Source organism: Pseudorca crassidens, chromosome 2 (assembly GCF_039906515.1).
Source record: "Pseudorca crassidens isolate mPseCra1 chromosome 2, mPseCra1.hap1, whole genome shotgun sequence".
Classification (NCBI taxonomy): domain Eukaryota; kingdom Metazoa; phylum Chordata; class Mammalia; order Artiodactyla; family Delphinidae; genus Pseudorca; species Pseudorca crassidens.
The window spans coordinates 132,305,298-132,318,280 of NC_090297.1; the positions used below are offsets into that span (position 1 = coordinate 132,305,298).

The 12,983-nt window shown below is 41.6% G+C and overlaps 1 long non-coding RNA gene across 1 annotated transcript in view; it reads right to left on the minus strand.

The window, feature by feature from the left end:
* Positions 1-12,683, minus strand: part of LOC137211812 (uncharacterized) — a 37,560-nt gene extending 24,877 nt beyond the window's left edge. Inside the window, exon 1 of the long non-coding RNA XR_010937229.1 lies at positions 12,579-12,683. This is a non-coding gene — a long non-coding RNA (uncharacterized lncRNA). The remainder of the gene's footprint in view (positions 1-12,578) is intronic.
* Between the last annotated feature and the right edge of the window lie 300 nt (positions 12,684-12,983).

Sequence of the window (12,983 nt, forward strand, 5' to 3'; positions counted from 1 at the left end):
GCGGATTCTTAGGGAAAAAATTCAGAAAGAGAGCAAGAAACAGAGCAAATAACTCCAAGATGGAAAGGATGTTTAGAGAGAAGAATGAACCCATAAAGGACATGTGACAGACACAGAAGAAAAGTGGCTGCAGGCTCAAGAGGCCAGGTTTCAGAGCAATTACTTAAAGCTAAACTGCCCATATGCTCCTCACTGAGCTGATTCCTCTGGACAAGAAAGGGAAAGAGGCCGAGGTGGGAAGCAGACTTACTGTCTCTGCCATGCCGCTGAATATTCTACGAATGCTCCTTTATGACAGGGAGAAAGGCTATGTGAACCCGATTGATACTCGTAACGTGCCGAAGCCAGCCTCCCGGTAATAGACTCTAAAAGCATTCACAAAAGCCTTAGCAAGGGGTGCTGAGAGGTGTGTGCATCTCTTCTTGAGATCTGAATGGAGTCCTTTTTTCAAAGAGTGACCTCGGGCTCATAGCAGACCATTTCACCCACGGAAGCTACAGAATTGCTTTATTAATAAGCTGAACAGGTGAGTCCGAGGGGTACCTCTTTAAAGAAGTTTCTACAATTTCCATTCAACGGGGGGAGAGGAAGCCACTTCCTCCCCCCAGGGTAAAGGATGGCAAACTCTCCAGGCAGCCTCAAGAAGGAAGGAGAGTACATTCTGGGGGATGGGAGGGTGGTCGGAGAAGGGAAAATGTCACTCTGGAGGCTGAGCAGCCGGCGACCCTCTCCTCTCCGGCTGAATTGGCAGCTTTGTGGATGCGCCCCAGAACTGTGACAGCTGGAAACAGGTGAACTGGTGCAGGTGAAAGAACCGACCCCCGCCTTTGGAAGCATGGAAACAACCTCCACTAACCTTTATATGAGGCATTTGTTCTTTTCCCATCATTGTCTCTGCCTTTCTGAAGCCTTGGATAGAGCCAGCATCATAAATACCAACGTGCCAATTAAAAATGCAAGGATGCAAGCCCAAGTGTGCCAAAGTCCGTTGGTCTGCAGTGGAACAGTGATCGAGGGGAGATGATTGAAATCTAATGGACCCCCCTGGGGATCACCTGCCTCTACACATTGTTTCCTGCCATCATCACTGACCCCAAATGGGACCATCTGATGGGGAATGAGCTGTGCAATCCGCAGACAGATTCTGCACCATATGGAACAGGCATTCCAATTGCCCATTGCAATACACGAAAACAATTCAGGATTCTAACTCGATTTCCCTGGCGATCGAGTTTTACTATCACTGGGCTCACTCTAATCAGATCTGCTGCTGTATTTATTAAATATAAGTTTCTAAACATATGGCTCGAGGGTTGGGTAATAGGATATGGAGTCAGGCTTAGCAGGAGGATGATTTTTCAGGTCTCCCACCAGGTATTCAATGCCAGCAGGTATGAACCAGCCTATGGCTGCTCAGAGCCAATGAAGGATGGGTCTTCTCAGTCATGGAAGTGTATGTAGTTGGTTAGAAGTTACAACTAAGGAGGTCAAGGTTATGGGTTCAGATAGCTCTGTCTCCTTTTTATTCAGCCAACATTTTAGTGAACAGCTATTATGTCCCATGCACAGAGCTAGGACTTGCTGTTACCAAGGTGAGTAAATCATGACCAGTATGCTTGTCTAGAAGCCACTCAGTCAGTCTTATGTGGGAGAAAGACAGGAAGATAAACATTTCTAGTGTGGTTTGTGCTGTAAAATAAATGTGCACAGATTGATATGTTTGGGAACCAAGAAAGGGGAGCAATGAAAATCTAATGTTTCCCATTATTTGTACAGAGCTTTACAGTTTACAATTTCTAAGTCTAACACAACACTTAGAAGCAGAGGTGTGTTTTCTTTACAAGGGAAGGAACTGAAATCAGAGGTTGTAATTTTCCAAGGTCATACAGCCAGTGAATCACCATCACAGGAAAACACACTGCTCCCCTGAGCCTTGACAACCAGTTCACATGTGTGAACTGCTGATCACACACCGAGAGCCTGTCAACTGGTCAGGAAAATACCCTCTCAAGACTCATAGCTCAAATCCCTCACCAATGACTTGTAGCAGCATCTTCACAGACCAAGGTAATCTATTTATTAATTATCTGGATGGTGGCCCTCATTATTTATGGTCCACTAGGCAGAACACAGAATCATGAGAAATGCATTGAGAAGGACAATTGTGAAGAGTGGCAGATGAACACAGCTGCGTATCTCTGCATCTTCCTGAAACTCCACAAACGGGATGACTTTTTAAAGACTGCATACAGTCATGAGAGTCAAGAAAGATTAAGTGGGGAAAATGGCCACAAAATTTTAGCTCTAGAAAGAGTACCTGAACAAGTGGTAATAAACTGAGCACATGTCAGAGAAGGGCAAAACCAGAGCCTGCAGTGAGAAAAGTCCAGAAGCAAGCAGGTCAGTAAGCCAGAAGCCTAGAAAAGCCCAGGAATAGCAAGCAACGATATTTTTGCAAGTGGGAGTGCAGGCAGGGCTAAAAACAAAAGGATTTGTTAAATGTCTATGTAAGAAGCAGATGGGTTCCCAGATCCCCTCTGTTATTCTGCAAAACTAGGTGACTGTCAGCCCCAACCCCGGTGGAAGGCCAGATGTGGAGTCTCTGAAAAGGGGCTCCTGGCTAAGGGACATGAAGCCCAGCAGAGGCAACCTGCTGAAAACAGTAGGATGAAGAGAAGTCGGCAGAGTGCCCTGGAGGGTCTGGGCCTCTTACGCAGCTCAGTTCCAAGAACCCTGGCTGCCAGATTTAGAGCCCCCGGCAAGAGACGAAGTAGCCCAAGATCTATACTACTCGGGGTCTCTACAATGAAATGTCCAGCAGATTACCTACAGTGGAACCCACCCATGCACAAGCCAGGTGCAAACACCAGAGCATCTAATCAGCATTTTTAAAAATTAATTAATTAATTACTTAATTATGGCTGCATTGGGTCTTCGTTGCTGCGCACGGGCTCTCTCTAGTTGTGGCGAGCGGGGGCTACTCTTCGTTGCAATGCGCGGGCTTCTCATTGAGGTGGCCTCTCCCGCTGCAGAGCACGGGCTCTAGGCACACAGGCCTCAGTAGCTGCAGCACTTGGGCTCAGCAGTTGTGGCTCGCAGGCTCCAGAGTGCAGGCTCAGCAGCCATGCCACACGGGCCCAGCTGCTCCGCAGCATGTGGGATCCTCCCGGACCAGGGATCGAACCCGTTTCCCCTGCACTGGCAGGCAGACTCCCAACCACTGCGCCACCAGGAAAGCCCTAATCAGCATTTTAAAAGATCCTGAAATGTTGGAGGAGAGCCTCATGAAAGAAAGAGACTAAAATGAACAGAAAAAAAAAAAAGAATGCAGAGACGAAGCAGGAAACAAAAAGAGATTTTCAAGAACAAAAAAACCCTGTAATTAATATTTTCAGAAAGATGAAAGAAGAGATAACATACATAATAATAAGAGCTGACATGTACTGAGCACTTACTATATGCGAGGCAAGTGCTTTCAGAGTAACTTACTGAGTCCTCACAATAACCCTGCATGAAGTGGGTGCTGTTACTGTCCCCATTTTACAGTTGAGGAAACTGAGACACAGAGGGTGTAGGTATGTTGTCAAATGTTAACACAGCTGGTTAAGCAGTTGAGCTGCAGTTTGCACCCAGGCAATCTGCTTGTTCAGTTTATAAGCTCAACCATCATGCAAACTATGCTGCTGTAAGAGGCCATAAAAAGGAACATTCAGAGAACAGAAAAGAATTACTGGGGTTTAAAACTACAATTACAGAAATGAAACATTCATTACTGAAAAATGAAGTTGAGGAAATCTTCCGGAAAGCAGAACACATGGGGAGAGAATGAGAAAGAATAGGAAAGAATATGTAAAAACAAACAAACAAAATAACCCACTCCCCTGCCCCCAAATCAATAGGATCAACCCAGTAGTTCCATCCGGAAAAAAAGACAAGATTGGTGTTCCAGAAAAAGAAAAGAGAATGTGAGAGGAGGAAATTATTAGAGAAGTAATTTGAGACAATTTCCCAGAACTGAAAGTCCTGAGTTTCTAGAATGAGAGTACCTACTAGAATGAAAAAGGACATACAGACACAGTATTATGAAATTCCAGGGTTTCTGGGAAAATGATAAAATCTTAAATGCTTTCAATAGAGAAAAAAATAGATTAAATATTAAAAATTCAGATAAAACCAATCTTAGATTTTTCAGTAGTCACGTAGGAAACTAGAAGGAAATGGACAGATGACTTCAAGTTGTGGAGGAAAAACTATTTCTGTGCTCAATCTCTTAGAATAGAATAATGGTTTTTTTCAGATATAAAAGTTATCCAAAATGTATCTCCAATTCATGTACCCTTTTTGGAAAGCTACTGGTTAGATCTAAGAGTAAACCTAGAAAGGGGAAAAAGGGATCTAGGCAACCAGGGGCCCCAACACATAGCAAAGTGTAACTCCTGTGTATACTGTAGGTTAAAGAAGTTGCCAGGAGGGTAACTGGAAGCAGACACAGTGAGCAACCATCTAATGGCAGGAGAGGATGAGGGCTCCAGGGCGGATGCTTCCAAGAAAAGGAGTAACGAGAGATTACCCTATGTGTTTTGAAGCATTTGAGAGGAGGTCTGCTTTGGGGATGAATTAAAGATAGCTGCATGTATAGCTGGTTGAAAAGATAATTTAGGCAAAGTATTCACTTCAGGAGAATAATTGCACAAGAAAATAAAAATCCTAGTGCTCTGTATGACTCAGCAGTATAAGCATCTTATTTATAACCTCACAGTAGGTAAACAATGCAAGTTGATCCCATGAAAAATCGTGATATAACTGTAGTAGGAGAACGAAGGGAAGAAGGGTGTATGTGTGTGCATGTGTGTATGTGCCCATGTGTGCATGTGTGAGTGGATGTGTGCGTGCACATGTGTATGTGTATGTATGCATCAGAGAGTCAAATCTCAATTTTTCGTAGTAGAAAAATCGATAGATTATGCCTACTATTGAAAAACTAGCAGTGTAAGCATGTTATTTAAAATTATTGAGGTAACCACCAAAGGAAGGATTAAATAACTGAAAGTGATTGCCTCTGGGAAGTAAGAATCTGGGGCTGGGGCAAGGCACTGAGGATTTCATTGTAAACCTCATAGAACCATTTGAGCTTTTTGAATTATGCACATCTTGTCAAAATCAAATATTTTTTTTAAAAAAAGAACAATAATTGTCTTACTGAGGGCAATATCCAATGGACACTAAAGGGTCACTTTTGACTGGACTACCACAGCTCCTTTAGGGAGAACGCTGCTCCCAACCAGTTACTGGGAAGTGCAACCCTGAGCTGAAATTCAACCCTCAGTGGACTGGAGCATGTTGGGCCTGGCTGATCTCATTTCTGCCGGCCACAAATGCCAAGAAATTTACTGCTAATGGATCCTAGGGGACACAACAGGAAACACTGGGATAAGCAGGATTTCACTGCATGTGAATCAGAGTGAGCCCGGTCTGCTTTCCCAAAGGACGAAGGGCTCTTTTCACTCTAACTAGGATTTTTCCCCTCTGGGCAGGTTGCTTCCCAGCAGCCACAATATTTGGGAAGGAGGATAGAGGTTTTGAATGAAATATGGAAGAGGTAACTTTTCTCATTGGCCTGAACCCAACAAGGTGGAATAGCTCTCTTCTTAACCTTATTAATCAGTAAGTCAAACAGCAAAAATGGAATTTCTATAACGGAATGAGACACTATGGATAGATATAAAAGCAGCCAGTGAGGTTTACCCACTAAGGGAGGGACAGGGAATGCATGCTGGCCAGGCACATACCTGCATGCATAGAACCACAATAGCAGGAGTTCAAAGACATAGGTATCAGCTACAACATTAGCCTAACTTAAATACTGATGGACGGCATTTCCCCTTGTACATCCGGTTTAGCCATAACTGGATTAAAACCAAAACAGAGCTCTACCTTACCCATCTCTGCCATGACCTCTGATGGGTGCTGTTGGCTGACACCATCCAAAGGGAAAAAATGTTGGTGAGGATTGTGAGGGGTTTCACCCATCAAAAGCCACAGTCTTTTCCATTTTACTGAGGTATCTTATTCCTTCCTTTCTGCCTTCTCTAGTCCAAACACACAGTTAGGCACAAAACTAAGTAGCTGTTGTGGAGGAAAAACCTTATTTGGCTTCAAGTTTCCAAATGGATGGACCACCATTTGAATCAGCCTCCTGGCCTCTGCGGCCCACAGGAAGAAGAACGACTTCTTTTCTGGTGGGTTTGGGAGAAGGAATTGAGTCACGTGGTCCAGCCCCTTCTTTTTTCTCTTTTTGGGGTGGCAGCCTACTCACTGGCAAGACTCATCCTCTGTTTCTCCATGGGGTAAACTGCAGGTCCAGGTGCAGCTGGGGAAGCTGGTATCTTCCAAGCAGGCCTGGGTGGGCAAGTTTATTTCTTAGGTGTATTAACAAACCACTTACCCAGAGAGCTAGGCCACACCCTCTGATCTGGCTTTTTTCAGCAATAAAGCTCCCATTTTGTTTGTTTTTTTTTGTTTTTTTTTTTTGGCTGCACCGCATGACATGTGGGATCTCAGTTCCCTGACCAGGGATCGAACCCATGCCCCCTGCAGTGGAAGTTCAGAGTCTTAACCACTGGACCACCAGGGATTTCCCCTAAAGCTCCCATTTTGATCTCCAGCTGGCTACAGTTCCCTCACACTTCAATAATACCATGTCTCCCACCAGGCTGCCTGCTATTAGTTTCTAGAACATACCAAGCTGTCTCACCCTCTGGGCCTGCTGTCTCCTTTGCCTTCACAAGTTGGAACTCCCTCCCCACAACTCTTTTTATGACTGATTCTTTACTTTTCAGTTCTCCCAGGGAGGCCTTCCCAAACCACTCTATCAAGTAAGCCCATCTCTACTCATTTTTCTCAATCATAGCTCCCTGTATGTTGTCCTTATTGTGCTAATGACAGCATATATTCTTACATATTTATTGATGTATTGTGTTAAATCTTCCCTATATGATGAAAATTCTATGGGACAAGGGCTTAATCTTTGTTGTGTTTCCAGCACCTATAATAAGCCTTGCACATAGCAAGTCCTTAATAAGTATCTGTTGAATCAATTAATGAAGTTAATGTTTTCTACAAAGGAAGTTAATGTTTTCTACACGTTCAGGTGTTAAAGCATGGAATAGCTCTGTTGCTAATATTGGTTAATAGCTCAACAAATAATACGCCTTCAGGGATCTCTTTTCCTCCGCTTCATTAATTCACCAGCCAGCTCCTGATTAGTATGCTGATAACATTGGGGCTTCCCAGACTAGCATGTGAACCTGGTTCTTATCTGGGACATTTTGACTTGTCTGTCTTGTTTCTTCAACCTGTGACAGGAGTCCTCATGCAGACTGTATTTAGCTTCTACACAATCCAGGCACCATTTCAGTTATTGCTTGCTGTGTCATTCTATTCAAACATATCTTTTGGTTTTTGCATTCCTTTCTTTCTGCATTCACTATACATTCAAGTATGCTTTTGTAACTCTGTCTCTCTGTCCAAAGGGAAGCAGTAACACTGCCTCTCAACTCCTCCTTCAATCCGGAGATCATTTTTTCCTTGGGATTTCTCCTTCATGCTTCATAGCACTTTGCATTTAAAAATTAATATCCATATAACTTTAAAGGTTTTTAAAAGTCATGAAGACACTACATTTATATTTTAACAGGAATAATCCTCATCCACATTCTACGTGGTTTCCCTGGAATTTTTAACCACAGTTCTAGGAAGAGTCTATGCTATCTAAGAGGGTTTGTGAGTGAAACTGCAGTTGGAAAGGTACTAACGATGTCAAAGGGCTCCCTCTGGATCTAGAAATATCTATGACCATCTGTCTTAGATTGTCCTACCAGGACAAGGACCAGGCACAAAGCAAATCATAGGAGGTTTTGTTCTCATGAGATTTTGAGTTCAACCCAACTACACTTGACCTATAAGGCTCTTAGGTAGTTCAAAGTCATTCTTAGACTTTCCTAGAACTAGTGTGAGATGTAAAGTTTATAGAGGTTTTACCCATTGTGACTCATTGTCTTAGAAACATTCTGCCTGTGAATCATATATATATAATCATATATATATGAATATACATATGAATATATATGAAACCTATTTAAGGTAGAGCTGTATGGCCTTTGAAAATGGAAAATTCTATATCCAATTGTAAGTGGTGTTCCAAATTAGAATATACTGAATTTGGGGGTGTTTTCTTTGATCTTTCTTTCCTGAGAGGAGTGGTCTAGGGTCACAATGCCTTTACAGTAGACTTTTCTGAATTTCAGGAAATTCTTATCCTTCTTACCCTGAATTTCCTTGGCCCTGAGTAGCCCAGAGGCTTAAATAGATGATAGTATGGAATATTCTGATTTAATACACAAATGGGCCTAAATGACATACATAATGATGTCCAGGTAGCCTAAGAAAACTACTGGCTGGGTTCATGCTCTACACATGGAGAAAATATACAGCAAGATAAATACAATTTGATTATCTTTTCCTATTTTACCTTAATTTTTATTTTTTCATCCTAATATCTTATGAACTGGCATATGTCTATAATGTCCATACTGTGTCTAAAAGCAATACATAAGACTGGCAAAAGCAATATTGAATTGTCTTATGTATTGATATTATTATATATATGTACATATTCATATACATATATATCATATGTACTTATCCGTGTGTGTGTGTGTGTGTGTGTGTATGTATAGACACACACAAATTGAGAGATAATCCTATAATAAACATTTGGGCCCAATAACATGTCCCTATCATGACAGTTTGATCTGACAAAAGTATTGAATACTTTGTCTCCCATTTATTAAGACTCATTAAGTCTCCTGGCTATAAATGTTGTTGGAAAATGTTCTGTGGTGAGAGATACAAGCTTATGGGCAACAAATCTTGAAAGGAGAAGGTATGTCTGATGATATGTTTAAGCTAAAGCTGTTACTACAGGCAACCTGAGTCACTGATTGCAAATAAGGAACTGATCAGAAAGACAGAAAATTGAAGGACTTCCCAAGGTAGGGGGAAGTACATTATATAGATATAGATATAGATATAGATATAGATATATATAATGTGTATATATAGATATATCTCAGAAAAAAACTATTGTCATTTCAGGGGAAGTGGTCTTGAGGCTCTGTTACATGACTTTTCTCATCCTTTCTATGTCAGCCTAGCCTATAGGAGTGAACACATGGGGATGTCAGGAAGAATAGAGCTGAGATGCAGAGATTTAAAAGACAAATGAAATTTGTCCCTCTAATTCAAAAGAAGTCAGGCTGCTGGTAATAAACAGCTAGAGACACAATCAGGACCGAGGATTCTATCTTTCCTTAACCCCTATGCTCTGTGCCATTCCCGAGGAGTGAGATCTAAGTACCCCCAGTGCCTACATTACAAGTGGAGTAAGCCACGTGCTCCAGGCCTTCTCAGAGCAGTCCCAGACTCTAACTGACATCCTATGAAGAACAGGACCTCAGAAGATCCCCAGAGATATGAGGAGAATGTCTCAGACCTCAGATCAATAAATCCCTTGACTTTTGTCCATTATGTCACATCACCTCTTCTTCACTATGAGATGGGGGTCAGTCAGCGCAGAAGAGGGCAGACAGGGCATCTAGTTACTCCTGAGCTGAGCACCTAGCTCTAAACTCCAAACAGGGTGAATAGACCAATAATAAGGGGGATGAAGGAAAAAAAGTCCCTGGATCTCTGGCAGCCCCAGAGCCCCCCAAGGGTCTGCTTTTGCAAAAAGGCTCCAAAGTGACACACCAGTTCAGAAGAGCAGAACCACGATTGCATTCAGAGTTCATAACAAAGAAAGGAGGTAATTTTAATCAAGGTACGAGGATAAGATGAGAATTAGATTACCATAATTTGTGAGAAATGTTCCATAAGAGGTTGTTCTTTCTGATTAGGTGCATCATCAATAAACTAGAAATTGATAGTATAAAGTTTCTATATAAAATTGCCATAAATATATGATTACTTTCATGGAAGGCAAAATTTCTAGGACGTAAGTAGTTTTGCCTGGCAATGTTCCAGGCACATGGTAGGTTTACTAAATATACACTGAATGAAGAAACTGCTGAATGAATAAGCTATAATCTATATTTTTAACCTCGTAGTCTTATATTAGTGGCCCCATCACTAATTGTAAGCAAAGTGCCAGATGTGAGGAAATGTAACAATACTGAAGTATTAGTAAATATTACTGGCAAGGGGTTTGTGGGTTTGTTTTATTTTTGTTTGTGTTTGTTTTAGCAAGAAATACACTAACGCTAGATTGTACAAAGGTTTGTATTATTATTCTAAGTGATCGGGGAGCCAGAAAATGACAATTATCTCAGAAGTCCTATCTTATTTAGTTGGAATTTACCTTGGCTTCTAGAGGATTTTCTCATATTTAGGACTTTGAAACAGTGGAACTCTTTTTATGTTTATAATGTTCCCTTGACTCATAAGTCACGGGAGAACTAATAACACTCTAAACTCTTCTAAAGAGTTTAAGGGAATATTCATTCTCCAGGTTCAGGAGATGAGCATATAGGTCCAGTGGGCTTTCGGAGCCACCTCTTCGCTGACAAGGATGGACTTGACTTCTAGTCAAGAGGAGAACAGAGAGAGCTGACACAGGCTTTCTATTTTTCACTCTAATGAATGCTATTTTCATTTGCGTTAGAGAGCAGTCCCCAAGAAGACTAGTGACAAGATGAACGTTCACTGGTTTCTTTTTCCCTGACAGGTTCAAAAATGCTGTGCAGGGGGCAAATTAGACTTGGCTTCCCATTAACTGGTAGGAAGAAACTTTCTCTCCTGCTGTTCAGACTGTCATTGGATCTTTTAGCACATACTGAAGTTTTGTGGAATTATCATATTTATCGTTGCTTCTGCTAGTGCTATAGGCAGTATCTCTGAGAAAATGGTGAAGGGCTGATATCCATGAGAGCCCCTCTGAATGAATGTCTTAAAGTAACTAGAAACTGGAGATAACTCTTGGTCAGGTGAGGAACAAGCCAACTGATACAAATTCTGAGTTCTGGGTTTGGGTAAAGAACTTATTCTGTGGTTGTCTTTAAATACTTTGAGAAAATAATTTAAAAACTAATATTGAGATGATAATGATTATGATGTGCATTGCATAGGCAGCATAGTGTTTTACATTTATTTGGTCATTTGACCTACAGAACAACCCTAAGAGGTGATTATTCATGGAGCCCTGGGGAAGTAAGTGACTGGCCCAACTTCACACAGATTTTATTCAACTCCAGTTCATAACTGGAAGGACTATAACAAAGTAAACCACAAAGATAAGAGCATAGGTCCTTCCTTCCAAGGACATTCCAGCAAACAGAGTCAAAGACTGACATGGTGAAATCAGGTGGGATTTACACCCAAGGAGGACAGCTAAAGGAAGAACAGAAGAGGAGAATGTGTCTTTCTAAAGGATGATGGTCCTTTCCATGGAATTCAGGGAAGATTTTCTTTTTTGACAGACCAGCCCTAGATCCGCTGTGGGATGAAGACATGAGAGTGAAGAAGGATACATGTAAGTGTTGAACATTGTCATGGCTTTGTGACATGTCAGCTAAGCTAAGCTAAACTACATTCCCCAGAATTCCCTTTCTAGTATGCTTCTGATCATGGTGGGCTACAAGGGAGATTCTTCCAGGAGAATTGGAGTGTCAAAGGGAGAGAGTAACCATTTTGTAATATATATACACCCCCTTCCAGGCATTTGATCAAACACTAGGCTAGATGCTACAGTGAAGGGATTTTTCAGATGCAATTAAATTCCCAAATCAGTTGATTTTGAGTTAATGAAAAGAGAGATTATTGTGGATGGGCCTGACTTAATTAGGTGGAAGCCCTTTGAAGACTAAGTCCTCCTTGAATAGCCAAGATTCCAAGCAGTAGAGGAGAAAGTAAACAGTAAAATATCTCTACATTCTGAAACCTCTATACTCACTTCATTTTTGCAGATCTGCTGACTCACCTCATTGGCGTGAAGCAGCAGCTGGAGCTATAATTGCTCTCTTTCCTTCCTGATTGCCTGCCCTGTGGACTTCGGGATGATGAAACCAGCTCATACATTGCATAAGCATATGCCTTGTAACGAATCATATATATATATATATATATATATATATATATATATATAATTAACATACATACATACATACACACACACACACACACACACACACACACATACACACATATACATACACATGCTCCTCTGGTTGCACTTGATACCAACACTGAAGGACAGTGGAATCATAGCACATTTGAACACCACCCCTGTCCACCAGCTAAATAGGCTTGTATATGAAGTTGTATTTCCAGGAGAGGAGGGAACACTGACTAGTACAGCATTCCAGGTAAAAGAATAAGTGGGAAAAATTAATATAAAGCCATATGCACCAGTGAGGGGAGGGTGTTCTTTTAATGGAACAACACATTGTGTTTAGTCTGCTTGGGCTGCCATAACAAAATACCTCAGACTTAGTGGCTCAAATAACCAAAATGTATTTTCTCACAGTTCTGGAGGCTGGAAGTCCAAGATCAAGCTGCCAGCAGGGTTGGTTTCAGGAAGAGGCTCCTCTTTCTGGCTTGTAGACAGCTGCCTTCTCACTGGGTCCTCTGTGTGTGCAGAGAGAGAGAACTCTTTGGTGTCTCTTCTGCTTATAAGGACACCAATCTTATCAGATTAGGGCCCCACTCTTACAACCTCATTTAATCTTCATTACCTCCCCAAGTCCCTATCTCCACATTCTGTCATGTTGGACATTTAGGCTTCAACCTATGCATTTTGGAAGAACGCAATTCAATCTCTAACATTTTTCTTCTTGTGAACAAAAGGAAGAAAAATGTTTTCAAAATTAGGGAAGTTGAAGGACAGTCATTCCTACTAAGGATTAGCTAGTTATTGGTAGAAAGGAGAA